The 19,998-nt window shown below is 31.5% G+C and overlaps 1 pseudogene; it reads right to left on the reverse strand.

The window, feature by feature from the left end:
* Positions 1-19,998, reverse strand: part of LOC134697474 (vascular endothelial growth factor receptor 2-like) — a 50,306-nt pseudogene that overhangs the window by 16,503 nt on the left and 13,805 nt on the right.

Below are 19,998 nucleotides of genomic sequence, written 5' to 3' on the forward strand. Positions count from 1 at the left end.
TCGCTGTGATGGTTTTTCTTGACGCCCTGCTCTTTTTGGAAAAAAATTGCCATCATTCCCCTTGTGTGCCGTATTTTGGCATAAAGTTTTATTTTCAGTCGATCCTTATTGTCAATTTCTGAATGTAAAACAAAATATAAGAAAGATATAACTTGATCATTGTTATTCTGTTTTTATTGTTCAATGGGATGTATGCCTGGAACATAGTGACCAATTTCTAATTAAGAAGAGGATGTCATCTGTATATCTATCATTAGTTTTCTTTCTAACCCCTCAGAAACATCTTGGGGAAATGCAAAATATAGTAGTGAATGAAATTTCAAATGAATAAATTTTGGCTTGAGAATTCAATTCAGCAGGATAACTGTAAACGATATAAAAAGGCATAAGAATTTTTTTAAGATTATAATTTTGCGTCTATCAATGCATATGAAAGTTTCCGAGTGAAAGTTAAAGTTGATAATACCTCTAACTATAATCTTTCTTTCTATTTTATCTGGTTCTATCTGACCACTATTATCAGGTTTTGTACCAAGACAAAGGTATGAACCAGTATCTGCTACTTGTATTGAGGGAATAGCCAGCTCAACTGTCAAGGAAAACGCAGATCTGAAATGGAAATGAAACTTAAATGCTCTTTAACCATAAACTAATGAATCTAGATGAAAACTTCGTTTCAACATTCTTTTTTATTCTCTATTAGATATTATACCCTCCCCCTCCCCCTCCCCAATAAAGCTCAATAACCATGTCCCATATGACTTACTATACTACTTTCTAGGTTTTCTGTTATATACGTAATGTTGATTTTGCTATCCTTAAACTTTTGTTGTTAAATTCATTTGTAGTGTTACGAATTTTACATTTACTTCTGTATTTTACTGTTATGTAATGATTTATATAGTAAATGTAAGTTTCATTCATCATTACCCTCCCCTAGTTATGTTGCTTCTGTTCACATTTTCAATAGGTTGCAATGTTTCTGATTCCTCTTCTCTGTACCATAAATTCACTTTATTATATTCCCACAAGGTGGCGTAGCAGATGATTGTTATACTGTCTTCCTCAATAGGTTTGGCATTAGAAATGTTTAAAGATAAACTTTCTTTCTTTTCTAAAAAAAAAAAGAAAGTTTTCTATTTCAATTTTGAAAATTAGCCTTGTGTTTTAAATTATAATGTCACTTAAACTTGTTAAAAGAAATGTAAATATTAAAACAAATGGATTCGAGAATCACAGTACTTAGTATTATTAACTAGAGGCTCTAAAGAGCCTGTGTCGCTCACCTTGGTCTATGTGCATATTAAACAAAGGACACAAATGGATTCATGACAAAATTGTATTTTGGTGATGGTGATGTGTTTGAAGTTCTTACTTTACTGAACGTTCTTGCTTCTTACAATTATATCTATAATGAACCTTGCCCATTAGTAACAGAGAAAAATATTTGGTAAAAATTGACTATAAAGGGCAATTACTCCTTAAGGGGTCAATTGACCATTTAGGTGATGTTGACTTATTTGTAGATCTTATTTTGCTGAACATTATTGCTGTTTACAGTTTATCTCTATCTATAATAGTATTCAAGATAATAACCAAAAACGGCAAAATTTCTTTAAAAATTACCAATTGGAGGGCAGCAAGCCAACAACCGATTGTCCAATTCATCTGAAAATTTCAGGGCAGATAGATATTGACTTGATTAACATTTTAACTTCTGTCAGATTTGCTCTAAATGCTTTGGTTTCAGAGTTATAAGCCAAAATCTACATTTTACCCCTGTTCTATTTTTAGCCGTGGCGGCCATCTTGGTTGAATGGCCAGGTCATCGGACACATTTTTGAAACTAGATACCCCAAAGATGATTGTGGCCAAGTTTGTTTTAATTTGGCTCAGTAGTTTCAGAGGAGAAGATTTTTGTAAAAGATTACTTAGATTTATGAAAAATGGTTAAAAGTTGACTATAAAGGGCAATAACTCCTAAAGGGGTCAACTGACCATTTCAGTCATGTTGACTTATTTGTAAATCTAACTTTGTTGAACATTATTGATGTTTACAGTTTATCTCTATCTATAATAATATTCAAGATAATAACCAAAAACAGCAAAATTTCCTCAAAATTACCAATTCAGGGGCAGCAACCCAACAACAGGTTGACCGATTCATCTGAAAATTTCAGGGCAGATAGATCTTGACCTGATAAACATTTTTACCCCGTCAGATTTTCTCTAAATGATTTGTTGTTTGAGTTATAAGCCAAAAACTGCATTTTACCCCTATGTTCTATTTTTAGCCGTGGCGGCCATCTTGGTTGGATGACCGGGTCACGCCACACATTTTTTAAACTAGATACCCCAATGATGATTGTGGCCAAGTTTGGTTTGATTTGGCCCAGTAGTTTCAGAGGAGAAGATTTTTGTAAAAGCTAACGCCGGACGACGACGGACGACGGACGACGGACGACGGACGACGGACGCCGGACGCCAAGTGATGAGAAAAGCTCACTTGGCCCTTTGTGAGGGACAGTAGCTGGAGAGTGCCAAGTCCTTTTGTGTACAACACTCTGGAAAAACTCAACAGCATAAACATCCTACCATCTACATATTAAGATCTAACTACGAAACAACTGCCATGTAGATGAATTAAACTATAGAGTTTCGGTTTCAATGATAAGGTAGTTGTTAGAAAGTCAAAACGTTAATTATAAAGAGAACATGTTTATGGATAAGCTAAACAGAATTACTCATCCTTCGTATGTATTTGCGTAAACAATACTTATTTAAAATTTTCCTTTACGAAGCTTGACGTTGATCTTGATTATTAGAGATTTCCCGATTTGCTACGTATCAGGTACGGTTGGTACGTAACTCAAACGTTGGTGGTGTTTTTGGATGTTTCATTTAACGCATGAAATAATCTTATTCATCATGATGAAAATTAAAGAAATGATTTCCGTATCACCAAAAAACCTAGCTTAAGGGCATACGATACAGTTACAGGGGAGGTAATGACGTTGCTAACGTAAAATGTTATTTTCGCGACGTCAAACTATGTCATATCGGGAAAAGATAAATTTTTCGACTGATTTTTATCATTCAAACTGATTTAATTTGAAAACGAGTTCATGGACCCCTATTTTTCAAAACAGCAATTTGTTTCATTTTGCATAGAGATTATGTGACCCAAATTTTAGAAAACTGTAAATAGAGGATTTTTTTTAATTTTGATAAACATGCAGCAAAAAATGACGTATTTTCCTCAATTCATGAACATTTGATAAATATGAGTTATTTCTGAATAAAAAAATGTATATTTTTTTAGGATACTTATAAAATACAGAAATCACCGATTATTTAAAACAAAAAAAAATGTGTTTATCTTTTAAAAGTTATGTCTTTCTTTCGAAAAAGAAATGACGGCCACAAATCAGAATTTTGAGCAAATATACAAAATTTTGACCTCAATTAACTCAAAAAGTAGCACATGAAGGTATATTTTTTATTACAGATTTGATTTAATCAGGTGAAAAATAGCCTATATGCAAATTTTCACGAACTTGTAAATACAGGATCAAAACTGTATCGTATGCCCTTAACGATTTATTTGATAGCGATTTTAACGCTTCTATAACACTTTGTTTATGATTCTTTATGGAATAATTAGTTATGCACAAGTGCATTAATCAAACAGACCTTCAAATTGTCAAATTGACACGACCTTAACATTCTAAATAAAGATTTGCGTTTCTGTTTGTTATAGGTATTTTGTTTTGGTTGGTTTATCTATTGAAAAAGATTGTTTTCATACAGACTTATGAATTAAAATAAAAACTATTAACTACTTTCTAAAACATATGATGCTGGTGTTGGATAGATTTGTTAACTTTTCAAAATTGCGTAGTTTTCGTATCATATTTAAAAGTTCTTGCATGATTTTGAAATTAGTTTTTATTATTAAAGTAACTTATGTCGATCATTGCGGCAGGAATTGTTTTTTGAGAGGATGTGGGAGTTGAGTTTTCATATTTTTTTCTCTAGAAACGCATTCTGGAAAGTAAAGTGAAAAAGTATATATTTTATAAACAGTATTTACTATTCGGTTGCCAATGGAGAAAAAAAAAACACGTTACTCGAATCATCTTATTTAATCGACTAAAATAATTGTCATATAATTATACAGAGGCGGATTTGGGAGGAATGGGGCAGGTCCCCTTTTCTAAAAAATTGGTAATTATTGCGAATCACTGAAGCATGACCGAAGCGGGCTCCCTCTAAGGCAGATAGTGGTCCCCAAAATTTCTGGATACGCCACTGTTATCATGACTTAAAATACAATTGTACTGACATTTGTGTTCTTTCAATATTGTATGTGTGTATCTTTTTAACTTTTGGTAAAAATTCTCATACGTCTGAATGATGAGTTTTGCAACTCTGAGAAAAATATCGGAATGGTATTATAGATTTAAACAACTAAAATAACCTACAATTTGAATTAAAATCAAAGAAATCCTCCTGATTATTTAATAAAAACAAGTTACTTAATCAACAGTATTGTATCTTTTTATACTTATAATAAAGACTTGCTCAGTCGTATATATATTTATATACTGTACAATATCTTGCATACAGTTTTAAAATTTGAGAAATCTCGATAAGGTCACAGATTTTGTATTTACCTTTAATATTATATATTTTGAATTAGGTCACTTTTGAACGTTAAATTAGCTCATATTATATTATCTTTTTTAAAACTTGCCCTTCAAAATGCCAGTTTTTCCATTTTATACTGTTAAATTAATATTACAAGCAAACTTAAAATAAATTATGAATGTGCTATATATATAGCTTATTTTTGTATAATTTCAGTTGAAATAAACCTTAATTACAAACCGTTCGTTGCAACAGTTACAGAGCAATAGTTTGTTGAAGGCATAATCGAGTACTAGCAATATTGTTTTTTATGATTAGGGAACATATGGACATAAAAATCATACCAAGTTGTAGCTAAATATTATCCAAATATTTTGTATAATGATTCATAAAATATTATACCAAGTTGTAACTTAAAATTATCCAAATATTTTTTATAATGATTTGGAAAAAAAATACATTGACATTGAGGGTATACACGAATTAATTTCAAAAGATCAATGTCGGCTCCCAGTTCGTACTACGGTAGGTACGGTTGTAAATCGGGAAACCCTTTTATAGACGGATAGACAGACTTATAATTATATACCATCTAGACTCTATTTGTGCGGTAGTAGAAATACTTCCAAATAGATTATGCGCTTGCCTTTAATCATGACAATTTCCATTTGTGATGTTGTACTTCCTACATCATTTTGAGCTCTACATCGAATTACTTCCGTCTGTTCAGCTAAATAACTTAACCGCAAACTCCTCCCTTTCTGAAACTCGACGTCTGATTTATTTTTCCATTGATGTCCCGTCTGGTTAAAACACATATTAATGTTACATGGTGAAAACTCCATCCAGACATGTAGATTACCGGAGTCAACACATGGCACATTGCATGTTAAAGTATAAAGATGGCTATATTGGTAGTAGTCCCCTGATTTATTTGACTTAATCTCTACTAAAGGTTTACCTGTCAAAACAACACATTAGTATGTATATACTTTGTCTATATATATAGACGCTAATAATTAATGATATTTTTTAAATAATCAAAGCAACTTTGTTGTTTCTCCATTATATTTCTATTCACTTTTTGTATTTTTTAGAAGACGTTTTAAGAATTATGGTAAATTATTATGAACCCTGGGGCAAATGAATATATCAAGGTAACAAAGCTCTTATTCAAACTTTCGAATTAGATAGTTTCGTGAACATTAAAATAATGGTTCTCAACATGATTGAAAGGGACACTATATTCTATACAGTTTTGCCTATTGTATAGCCACCTGATTGTGGTCGAAGACTGTATATTGTCCTCATTTTGTTTTCTATGCGTCGTTGAGTTACTATCCCATTCACATATTGCTCACCTTACATCTACTTTTAATCGTAATCTTTTGTTAAAAAAATTAAAACCTAACTACTGATATCCTGAAGGCTCTTTCATAACCACAAATTATAACTTTGATTTAACAAACCATTTTCAATGTCTTCAGCTACTAAAATGTTGCTTTCAGTTGCTTTGAAATCTTATTAATGACATCATGGTTCCCCCTAAATAACCACAAATTATTACTTACATATAACAACCAATTCAATATCTTTGGTAACTAAAATGGTGCTTTCACCTTTAACTGTGTACGTTCCAGACATATGTTTTGCCACTCTTGTGATGGAATAGGCAGTTGTCTGCCACCTAGTGCTGTAAAGTTATTACATATGTAATAGTTAAATGAGGAATTTAAAATACTGTGGAATCATTTTTATCGTCGGATACTTATTTCGTAGATTTCTTAAACACAGGCGAGCCAGAAATCAAGTGTTCAACAAATTGCAAGTTTTCTTAAGAGTTATATCTAACATTTTGCAAAACTACGAAATAAAAAATCCACGAAAATGCAAGTTTTCCTCCATCAATGAAATCTGGAACCAACGAAAATAAATGAATCCACAGTACTTTTTGGTAATTCTTAATATTTAAGAGTGTATGTTTATGTCTACAGAACGGGGTTGTGTTGATCTTTTATAAATAAAATAGGAACTAATTCTGATTTAACTTTAACCCTTATTTCAGATCTCGTTTAAAACACGTCCGATTGTTGTTTTGTAACGGATACTGTTAAAAATATAACCGCAGCTAAGATGATAAATATATACTTTTTTTAAGGAAAAGCATTTGTCGTACTATTCAATAACCTTTTAAGATGTCTCAGTAATCCCTAATAGCATTTATTCCAACATGACAATCTAATTATATGATAATATTTTGTTCAAATCAATTTTGTATTTTCACAGGAAAACATCTTTCAAACTGTTTTGTATAAATATAGATGATGTTTTTCCTGAACTCATGCAATCCTATAATCAATGGTTCATTTTTCTTGAATAATTTTTTAACATACGTTATAGTTTCGTTTCCATCCACATTATGAAGCATGTTATTCCCACGCCACCATGTAATTTTGGGTAGGAATGGATTTCCTTCAAATTCAGCACTCAAGGTAACTCGTTTACCCTCTTCTGCGTACACTACTGACGAAGCAATTACTAATGAAACAAAATCTGTGAAAGAATCAGAATGATATTATTCATGATATTTACTGAATCGGTTTTATATGTTGTCAGATCTGTACTTAGTGTTTTCAGTGCCGTTCTTTGGTTAGTATGTACAATTACGCAGCCACGTCCAATCTGTGTTTTTGTTAATTCAATTTCTATGTGTATTCAAATGATCAGTTACGCCTTTTCAACTAGTATTAGTGTTTAACTATCTTGAACAACGCCAGTGATTAGAAATTATTTCTAGCCAATTTATGACGGTTGCATCGCAAGTGGTCACAAAAATAATTAAACGATAGCGTAGAAACTAGATAGCTTTCATTTTTTTCGAAAGCGCTTCAGAAATAGTTCTTGTCAATATGACACGCCTTTGACTATATTTCGTTAGCAGGGGCCGCTAAAAAGAAAAAAAATTATATGGTGGTGCAATTCTTTTTGCTACGGCCCTTTGAAAATGCCCAATTTTGATGATTTACCCATTTTTCATTGATTTTTACCTATTTTTGGGCTATTATCGTGGAAAAAATCACAGTTCCACAATTAAACTTAATTTAATACTTTCTATAAAGATGAAGTGGACCAATTTGAATAAATTTTACTTTAAAAAAAACTATATGTAGGTGTTAGTATAAGAAAGTTTTATCATATTTTGACGCTTTTTTGTGTAAAATTTACCATGCTGTCAATTTTGTATTTTTGTGTTTTTTTCTCAGTCTTCAGGACAAAATGCATATTCATTCAATTTTTTTGTTATAAATGATTGAAAAAATTAATATCTAAGAAATCTGAAGAAAAAAAATGATATCAGATGAAAATGATTCTTGTTAAATTATTTTTTGTATCCCTCACCCATTTTCTCAAAGTTTTGGTTAAAAAAACAGACTTGATTGGTCGTACAATTTGAAAATTGAATTACTCAAAAGCCATTTATTGTAAATACACAATTTTGCCAAAGAGTTATGTGTGATTATGATATTTTTTAAATTCATTGATATTTTCCACTTGTATCAAGAACGAGATTTCAACGAGAGTGAACGAGACTGAAAAGTCGGAAGAATACATCCTAAGCATACATAAATTAACATTAAATGATTTCAACACCTACCCACTACATGTATTACGGTGCTGACATTATTTTGTTTTCCATCATTCGTCTGCACTGTACACGTGTATGCTACTTCGTCACTCTTTAAAGCTTTTGTTACGATCAGGTTACTGTACAACACATCGAAGTCGACAGATTTTGACTTAACCTCTCTTATTGGATCTGTATAATGTACTCGATCTGAGATCTAAAACATCAAAACATCCAATGTATTTATGAGATTTAAAAGTGTATACAATTGTTGCCAGTATAGTAGACGATTTTCCTATATTTCAAAACAATCAATTAAATATGAAATTCTCAATTTTTTATAAAATTTAAATATATATATATAAGTGTTGGTTAAAACATTCGTGTAATTTGTTCAATTTGAAATAACCATACAAATTTCCTTTACTTGGAAATGAATTATCATTTATTATATTAATTGAAATCATTGATTTTTCTTGCAAGAGCCGTTCAGTTTATATTCCTTTTAATAAAAACGTTTTGCCTCCCTGCTAGTTAAAGTCTTCAAAACGATATGTGTATGTCTCAAATGGTGAACCTTTGGCTTTTCTTCTAGATTTGGAGAATGTCTAAATCTGGTCCTTTCTTATTTAAATTTGACCATGTTTTAGATCTGATTTGTAATGCCAAAAAAAAGTTTTACGTACAGCTGGACGGAAGAACAAGTCAGGAGCCTGTAATTCGGTGGTTGTCGTTTGTTTATGTGTTACATATTGGTTTTTCGTTATTTTATTTACATAAATAAGGCCGTTAGTTTTCTCGTTTGAAATGTTTTACATTATCTTATCGGGGCTTTTTATAGCTGACTATGAGGTATGGGCTTTGCTCATTGTTGAAGGCCGTACGGATACCTATAGTTGTTAATGTTTTTTGTGGATAGTTGTCTCATTGGCAATCATACCACATCTTCTTTTTTATACATGATGAGTAGGACACAGTGTTTTTTCCTTACCTCATTAGATGAGTAGGAAAAAGTGGTTATTTCCTTACCTCATTTGATGAGTATGACCAGTTCATTGAAAATGTAGCTCCTCTATCAATATATACCCTGCACTGGATTTCAAATTCTTCTCCTATCATGACTGTGGTTTTAGATGTTACTAAGGTAGGCTGTGGTACTGATGTTGATTCTAAGTATTGTTAAAACAAATATCTAATAATAGCAATCAATGTTGTATAATAATAACCTTAGCGTCAATGAACGTCTGCAAAAATTCCGAAAATTAGATAACGGTCGGGTATGTTGTCAAAAATGTATTCTATGATTAAAAACTGAATTTAACACAGTATGAAATACTTTACGGAAACTGTTGAATGAACTTTGTCAGATGATGGCTTGCTTTTACAAATTGTGGGACTTGGACGGAGGGACAGAATGAAGGAGAGTTATAACTCATACCACATCTTATGTCTTTTAACATTGAAAACATTTTTATAAATAGTGAGAAATTTTACATTCATCCGGTCTGAGAAATATCTTAATGACAATTTGGAAGAAATCATGTGGTTTGTGTTTTTTTAACCCAAAAATTCAACAAACTACGCATCCGCTTAATAACATTAGCAAACCGTTTAATTTATGTTTTCATTGAAGGCAGCACGTGAATTGAAGTGTTGTTCCATTTCCAAACGAAAGTTCAATATCAAAGTTTTGTTAGGGTTACCAGCTGATTAATTTGGAACATCGACACTTTGGGAAAAGTTTCATTTTCTAAAAGTGCCACTATTGTAATCGAAGTGTGGAAATCCCTTTTCCTACTTGTTATATTTGTATTGCTATATACCGATTTTCCGTATGAAGAACATTAACAAATAAATAAAAAACGAGATTTCAAAACAGATGTCAAAGAATGATCAGAAGCTTTATTATCCCAAAATTTCCGTAAAAGCTGCAAATTAACCTTTTAAAGTAATGCACTTTAAAGCCAAGAGATTTTCATCTTTGCAAGAGGTCATATAATCCTAGGATCATGAAAACCGTCTTGTAAATAATGCCAAGAAGAAAAAGATATTGCAGTTCATATGTTAGTCACAAAAGAATAAACTAATTAAAAGGGAGGTAAACCCATTTTACTTACTTAGAAAACTTAGAACCATAACTAGTGAGTCTTTGTTCCCATCTTTGGATGTTGCTTCACATTTAAATTGGCCATCGAAGAACTGGTTAGGATAGAGCAGTATAAAACCAAGTCTTGGATCATAAGACATAGCTGTACTGTCACCGACCTTAACCTCATTATTTCCAGCAGTATTTATTAGTTTGACAGTTGTGGATGGATCTGTTACCCGACAAGGTAGATATGCCTTTCTATTCTGGTAGATAGTTAAATTCACAAAGTCTGTCCATGTCGGTGCAAATAAATTGTTTGGATCTACAATCAAGATACATTTAGCCAAGATGTAAAATTGGTATCAATATCAAATCTACAAATGTTATATAACTGAATTTCAATCTGGATAAGATAATTGGTTTCATGTAAATTTGAACGCAGAAGACCACCAGAAGGTAAGTGGGTAGCTAGCTAGCTAGGAATCTAGATCTGTCTGTCTGTCTGTCTGTCTGTCTGTCTGTCTCTGTATGTATGAATGTATGTATGTATGTATGTATGTATGTATGTATGTATTGGTTTTCCCGTTTGGATGTTTTACACTATCAATTTTGGGGCCCTTTATAGCTTGTTGTTCGGTGTGAGCCAAGGCTCCATGTTGAAGGCCGTACTTTAACCTACAATGGTTTACTTTTTAAATTGTTATATGGATGGAGAGTTGTCTCCTGGTTTACTGTTAGTCTGAGAGGATTTTATTGCAGACTAATACTCTCAGAAGCCAGTAGGGCAAGCAAAAATGAACATTGTTTAATTAAAATTTACTGTTATGAAATTTTGGAAATATTTTTTAATTAGCAATCTGGTGCAGTAAAATTGGTACCCTTAACGTTATTTCACTAGTTTATCTATATCAAAAATAATGGAAAATGAACTGATCGATAAACTTTTACACTTAATTCATAAATCTCTAATACAAATCTATAGCTGTTTATATTTACCGCTTATAAAGATATAAATTTTGGTCCCTAGATGATCGTTATCGCCGTAGTAACATTTGTATTCCCCTGTGTACGTGAAATCTGGATTATCAACGTGATATAAAACTCCGAAGTTCATGTCAGTTTCGCTTCTGGTTAGTTGAACCTTTGATACATTTAAGAGAACAAAGTCAGGTTCGTTCTACAAAACAACAGAAAAGCAGTTAATGCATTTATTAATAACGCAGTCGTTTTAAAGCTATATAAAACAAAGCTTCTGTTTCTATATATAACTCTGAATATGAATACCATTATGTAAAAAGAAAATAACTGATAACGTGTACAACTAGCTATAAAGACCATTTGTACGTAAAGTTCCCAACAAATATCAACCAGCATTATTTGTATGCAGCATTCACTGCAATAACTAACCTCATATCTATATTTTTCATTAATAGCAAAAATAATTGCTGACACGTATAATCTATTTTCTGTAAATTCATATGTAAACTAATATATGTATTAGTACTAATAAATAAATCAGTACCCAATCAGTTATTTAGGTCTTGAAGTCTTTTCCTATACCATTTCTAGTAACACAACACATATAGGGAAGTCTAAACTTTAGCTGTATACTAAACAATGTGTTTTTAATCATTTATCTATTTGAATTCAAAACACTTACATTTACTTGACCACTACGTAAAACTTTTAGCTTTGGAAGATATGCACCATGACATTCTATAGTAAAGTCGTGACCCGTGGGTATGACGTACTCTCTAGAGTCAGTCTTATTGTAACTGGTGTATCTGTCCTCAGTAAATCGTACTTTAATATCTGGAAATGCCTCTACAAAATCATGGCTCTTTACAAAAATGTGTGTCGAAAGTTACCAAATAAGAAACTATATAGTAGAAAATAAACTGACAAGGACATAGCTTAAAAGAACAAGACAAACAGACAGAAATGCACGTCTGAGCAACAACAACTCTCAACAAACAGTTAGGGTGATCGTATGTGCTCCTGAAGAGTACGCAGATCCTGCTCCAAATGTGACACCCGTCATGTTGCCCATGTAAATAAGAGGCAACAGTAGTTATCTGATGTTGAATTTAGAATAAAATGTATAAAATTTGGAGCACAGTCCATCGGTTCCATGTCTGCTTTCATACCACAGAAAATAAAGGCAATAATTGAATAGTTGCACAGATAGCGACATCGATAAGTATCGACTATTGTTAATGGATTTATTTCCTCTCTTCATGTCGTTCCAAACAGCAGTTCGAAATTTTAATGTATATACACTTTTTCACTTTTCAATAACTTTGAAATCAATATATAAGAAGGATAAACAACTACCAGTTAATTTTATAATAAGAAACGCAATATAAATTGATGTTTGATTGTCTTTAAGTCATATACAAGTGAAAGGAAGAAGCCACGGAATACTTACGTTTCTGACAGTTAAAACCATCCCATCCTTGTGCACATCCACTTGAACACTTTCCACTGATACTTCCACAAGCCTCACTTTGATCTTCACAATGACATTCATATTCACAGTTGTTGCCAAACCGTCCAGCTACACAGTCTATCATACATAATAGTTATTGTGAAATAGAGTGTATCTTATATAAATCTACTATCTGGACATGTTATACCCTTTTTTAAAATGCTTTCAAATGATAAAAGATTAAACGTTAAAATTAAATATTTTTAGTACTTTTAAAACAAATTGTTAGTAGCCAAGTAATTCATTTAAGGTAGCACAATACAAAGATATTATAACTCCAACTCCCAAGTTTTAAAATGCTGTAACTTTCTTATTAATGCTTGAAATGTTATAAAAGTGGTAGTTTTGGATACCTAACAGATTACTCTTTCAAATTAATGCAATGTTAGTATTATGCAACAATTATGTAACCAATTATAATGTTAACTGTGTCTAAAATATTTTTCACCAAATTTCCACTTTCAAATGAAATTAGCTTCTGCATTGGTATCCCTAGAGAGCTGATTTTATTACATGTTGTTCCTATGGCCATTATCTACAAAAGTGTGTCTCAGATTTCAAATAGAATGTATATAACAAATTTTACACCTAATTAAACATTATCTTCTTTTATGTGGTTCGGATGTTTACACTAATTAGAGAATGGAATCCTGTAGAGACAATCTGAGACACCCTTTTGAAGCCCATGATGTGTTGATTAAGATTTCGTTAAAATTTTCTGTATAGTTAAAGAGATCATAGAGCTAAATTCATTTAAGTGAACTTACCCAGATTTTCCCACTAATTACATAATAATTGATTACATAATGATTGCATAGTAAAAATATTGCATCCATTAAAAAGATTAATCTTTTATCTATCTATAAATACCTCTTTTATTATTTTCTATGCATTCATAAGAAAGTTACAGCATTTCAAAGGTAAGTGATTGGAAGTAAACAAATCTTTGTATTGTGCTACCTTAAGGTAGCTCAATACAAAGATTTTTTCACTCCCAAACAGACAACTTTAAACTGATGTTATTCATTTCATCCTTCTTTATATTTTGTAAATGAGGTACCAAAAGAAAGAAAAATGATTAACCTTTCAAATTGTGATAATTTCATTATGACATAATTATTACATAATTAATTATTATGTAATTAGTTGCTGTATTGTGATGTCCACACAGTTTTGGAGATCAAACTGTGTTGTGCAAGAATCTATAAAATATTTTGGGAAGCTATGAATAACAAAGAAGCTAAATTGAGTCAAGTTTGGATATCACAATATGACAACTAATTACATAACAATTAGTTATGTAATAATTATGTCATAATTAAATTATCACAGTTTGAAAGATGAATCCTTCTTCTATCTTTTGGTTCCTCGTTTATAAAATTTAGAAAAATATGAGTGGAATTAAATTAGAGTAAAGATGTCTGATTGGGGATGAAAAATCTTTGTTTGTTGCTACCTTGATATATAACCTTGACTAACATAAATAAGTCTGACTAAGTTAAACAAAGAGTACAGTCTTTCGGAGTTGACATGCAATTCTATATAAAAAAAAAAGAAGATATGGTATGATTGCCAAAGAGACAACTATCCACAAAAGACCAAAATGAAACAAACATTAACAACTATAGGTAACCGTACGGCCTTCAACAATGACCAAAGCACATACCATATAGTTAGCTATAATACGCCCCGATAAGACAATGTAAAACAATTCAATTGAAAAAACTAACGGCCTTATTTATGTAAAAAAATAAAGGGTCCTTTTCGTAAAATAACTTTTTGCAATTGCGGATTTATTCAAAATACTAAGAATTTTTATTTCCAAGGCAAAGATTACTTAAACTTATTTAGCACAACGTGTTTGAATTTTTTAAGTCCTCAATGCTCTTCAACTTTTCGATTATTTGTCTATTTAGTTAACTTTGTTGATCTGAGTGTCACTGATGAGTCTTGTGTATACGGAACGCGCGTGTGTCGTATTAGATTATAATCCTGGTACCTTTGATAACGATTTTCATAACTACTGCATGTACTGGTTGTCGTTTTGTCCCCAAGGGCACCGCCAGTTCAGTAGTCAACACTTCGGTGTTGACATGAATATCAATTCTATGATCATTTTCATAAATTTGTTGTTTGCAAATATATGAATTATTCGAAACAATAAGGATTTTCTTATCCCAGGTATAGATTACTTAAGCAGTATTTAGCACAGTTTTTTAAGAATTATGGGTCCTCAATGCTCTTCAACTTTATAAATATTTTGATTTCAGAGTCACTGATTAGTTTTGTATAAAAACGTGCAACCAGCGTATTCTTTTGATAACTATATTATATCATACTTAACACGAGACAATATACTTAGTTACACTTCCGAAAGACAAAACAATTGGGAGTTTGTTTATAGAATTTTTATCTTCAGACATCTTGTCATCGTAATCTCATTATTTCAATTATCAAACTCTTACTAATGAGATTTATTCTAAATGTGAAATATTAAATGTTTATTTACATTGCCTGAGGCAGATTTGCCTGCGGGAAATATGACTTTTTGAGTGTGAACATAATTTCTACACAATATGCATTTATTTCCCGTGCCTAAGGAAGATATGAAGATTTTTTAACTCAAGAATTCATATTTTACGAGGGCTTTGTCCAAGGAAAAAATATTTTTTTCGAGGATGGAAAAAATCTCCCGAAATCAAGGGTGATGAATGTGTATTCCACTTCCTATGCTTTGTAAACTACGTGAACATAAAATATAAGTTGCACACATCTTTTTCTAATCCACTTGTTTTGATCAATTAACACGATATTCACATTGATTAACAGTATGGATCAAAAGTTTTTATTATTAGTGTTTTTGCTTAAACGTCTGAAACAAATTTGTACACTATAATATTTTTTTCGCTACAAAACGTTATGTACGTTATGTACATTAATCGCGAGTAAAGTGGCACGGTGTAGTACGCACAATTAGGAGGGAAATATGATACTTCTGGAAAAGGAAGATTTGTTCAAAGACACATGAGATAGTATCAACCAATCAAATATTGTCTAAACTATCAAAAAGTATAAACCGCGGAATATTTTTGTAAATCCACTTTTTAGACCAATCACGACATAAATATAAATTAGCAATGACGATCAAATATTATTCTATGATATTTCAAGTGTTTTTCTATTCTGTTTTACGTCTAAATTAGTTTTGAACACAATGATTATTATACTATCGCTATCGTAAAAAGGAATCACTACGTTATGTTCATTAACCGCGATTAACGTCGTATGCGCACATGGTAGTCTCGACATTACAGAGTGAAATATTATAATCAGAGGGACAAATGATGTTTTGACCAAAGTCATGAGAGATTTTTTAAACCAATCAAATGCTGATTTCGCTAATATTAGATCAAACAGTGGAATATAATTATTGGTTTTGTCGGAAATTAGACTACCAATTGAATTGCATGTAAATATTTGTGCAGTTTGATTTTCAATACGTTTTACAATTAGCTTGAAAGTTACAAGGATTATTCACTTCTTTCGAAGGAGTCTTTCAAATTTTGATATTTGTTTTATCACTTTCTTCAAAAGAAGCAGCCATGAAATACCAATCTAACATTGTTTCTTATTAAAACAAAATTATTACAAAGATAAACGGTGTGTAAAAATGATATTAAGTTTACAAATATCTTGCATACGTGTTTCTCGTTTCTCGTTTTGTTTATATAGATTAGACCGTTGGTTTTCCCGTTTGAATGGTTTATCACTAGTAATTTTGGGGCCCTTTATAGCTTGTTGTTCGGTGTGAGCCAAGGCTCCGTGTTGAAGGCCGTACTTAAACCTATAATGGTTTACTTTTTAAATTGTTATTTGGATGGAGAGTTGTCTGATTGGCACTCACACCACATCTTCCTATATCTAATTACGAAAGTTATGTGATTCTGAGTTTACAACTAAAAGTGGCAGTTATGTTTCCAATAAGCTTTGCTTATAAGGCATATTTATATAAGCTTTATATGCGGTTCACTCACTAGTTCCTATTGTACATATTATAGTGGGTCCGCCTGACGATTCTCAACTACAACTTAACACTTAGACAATGTAAAAATTAGAATGTGTATACTTACATCATATCGGTGTAATATTAGTTACATAATGTGTTAGTGACCTAATATGGTATTTGCTTACCCCGTATATATTATATTAGGTCACTAACACACTATGTAACGAATGTATCTTACCGACTATCTTTATTTGTTGAATTTAGACTTGAGTTGTCTTATCTGCTATCATAACACATATTCTTACTTCTGTATTAAAGTGTTCAAGTGTTCAAATTTAAGAACCTTCTTCAATTGGTCTGGACTATTCAACCAAAGTTAACAATTTATATTTATTATTAACCACCTTGATATCGACAATATTACACAGAACTTGAATACTTTTAAATAATCAAATAGTGCCCAAGTCGTAAATCCACAACTAACCGTGTAATGAAATTAGCCCGCCTCCCTACTAACTAATATTGAATATACACGGTATCCACGAGGTCGCTTTTAACCAATCATATTCCTAGAAATGTATAGGAAGTAAGATAAATGTTATTTGCACCATTAGGACAAAAACAAATGTATATATGTACACTAGCAGTAATGTTCACATATATCTACGTAGTGTATAAATAATGACATGCTATAAAAACTCTTAAGTGTCGAGTGAAGCTCTACATTTACACACGTACTGCAATTGTTTATATCACAAATTTCCCTCCTCAGGGTTTCATTAGTCGTGTAACAATAGGGTGGTCCAAAAGTGTGTCGGGTAGTTCGGCAGTAGTTTTCAGGCATCGTCTGATCTGGGAAATCTGTTTCTTTATAATAATGACGATGGGGTTCTTGGCTTTCCCATCTCTGACAAGTTTCGTTCGATTTAGTCGCTGCTTCTGTTCCCATGTAACTGTTGGCTTGCTCATTATAATAGCAGTTGTTTGCTGTTAGGGGATATACAAAAATTACTTGTTGCATGCTTTAATAGTTTTCTTATATTTAAAAATAGCAATAACATAAAATTTAACATGTATAAGTTAAATATTTATAATATTCTTATCCTTGTTCAAAAGATAGCATTCACATTTCGACATAAACATTTTAATTTTTGTGTTGGTCTTACGAGGGTTCATGTTTTTGCAGTTCAATAAATTCTGATTTCCTGGTGCATATATTGTTATATTTATTTTTTTCTTTATTTTAAAGTAAAATGACATATAAATTATAGGCATAGGTGATTGATGGCAGTGTACATTGCGTTTATATTGCTAAATTGTCACGAAAGTCCTATTTTCATTTAAATTTCTTAAATTTTCAAATCAAATCTTCGTTAAAGATCATCACATATGATATTCAATTGATTAGAAGCTTTGCAAAATGAAAGTGTCTGCTTGTCAAATAACTTTGAAGTGTTTTCCGGCTATAAACATATTAACATGATGAAATAGAAATGAATTGTCACCATATTGTAATGCATTTATGATATTTTGTCAAAATCGATTTGTAAACAACAAAGTTAATCTGACCAACATGATGTGAACTGTATATCAACGGGGACTACTTACAAAGCTGACATCGTCTTCCCCAAAATCCATCCGCACATCTTCCCCCAGGACATTCTCCTGTCTTCTGGTTGCATACTTGGTCCTCGTGACATCGACATTGAAAATTACATCTATAACCAAACGTTCCATCCGGACATACTTCTGACAAGCTGGACAGGTCGACTTCTATAAAATATATCATTTACACAATACTATTACAAACAAGACTTTAAGATCAAAATAGAATTACAAATCATGTCGCAACTACCGAATTTTACTGTTTACCGGTTTTGTAATAGCATGAGAACACGACTGATTCCATATGTGTAGCAGGATCTGCTTATCATATCCTTTTATGTTGCTTAGTCTTTTGTTTGCTATGTATTGTCTTGACTACTACTTTTTTTCTGTTTGTCATTTTCTTTTTAGGCCATATTGTGCTCAGTTTGTTTTTATCTATAAGTTTAAACACCCCTGTGGTATCTTTCGCCCATCTTTTATGGGCGTTTTTCAATAAAAACGTATTTTCTTGTCCCAGCCACTTTAAAAAAAATGTGTTTGATCTTTGCAAGTAATTTTTTGTGTTGTCAGTACATTGAATTAGATTTAACATTTTTAAGGAAAGAAACAGTTAATTTTTAGAGGGATTGATAAGATATTGACTCTTGGATGGTCCTAAACAACCAAAATGGCATGTCCTTTAATCGCCTGTTCAACATTCATACTCTAAAATTTAATAAATAAAGGAAGAAATAAATGGGTTTTTTACTTTACATAAGTTCTTTAATAATTCAAAAGTATATTCAGAGCCAACATATTTTAATAAACAGCTTTCAATATAGGTTTTTTAATTTCAGAAGGTGTGTCCCTCACAAAATGTCCACTACGTAACGAAGTCATTAAAATTTGCCAATAAACAGTTTTATAAAATCTATGTGATTTTTGTTTGCAAGAGATATAAACATTAGGGTCTTACAAAAGAAGTGATGCTTTTATAACGGCAATTAAATTGTTGGTAAGAAAAATTGAGCACATCAAATGGACCAGTGTGATACCGTATTTTTGTTATTGTCCACTACGAAACGGGTCAAATCTCCTGCAGTATCTGGTTTTAAAATTATGAAAAAAATATCAGTGTACAGCTTGATAAATGCTTTGATGAATACAATCAGTCTTGTTACTATTGCAATATAGGGATTGTGAGGAAAAAATAAAACATGCGAATACGTCCCTTACGAAACGGTCCCCTACGAAACAAGTATGGGAGAAAAACGTTTCGTAGTGGACACTACCACTACCATGCAGTCTTTTTTTAACCTTTTTTCAATTATATTCGTGCAAAACAAATAACAAGGGTTAGTTTCATGTAATTTTTATTATGTTTTTATTAACATATAATAGGGTTGATATCAACTACGAAACTTTTTGTCCACTACGAAACGCATCGAAATGTCCACTACGTAACATGAGTTGAACCTTCATATGTGGAGTACTGTCTAATCTTTATCGATAAAAATGGATTTCCAATTCAGAAAAAAATTATATGTTTTCTA

The sequence above is a fragment of the Mytilus trossulus genome, chromosome 14 (genome assembly GCF_036588685.1).
Source record: "Mytilus trossulus isolate FHL-02 chromosome 14, PNRI_Mtr1.1.1.hap1, whole genome shotgun sequence".
NCBI classification, from domain to species: Eukaryota; Metazoa; Mollusca; class Bivalvia; order Mytilida; family Mytilidae; genus Mytilus; species Mytilus trossulus.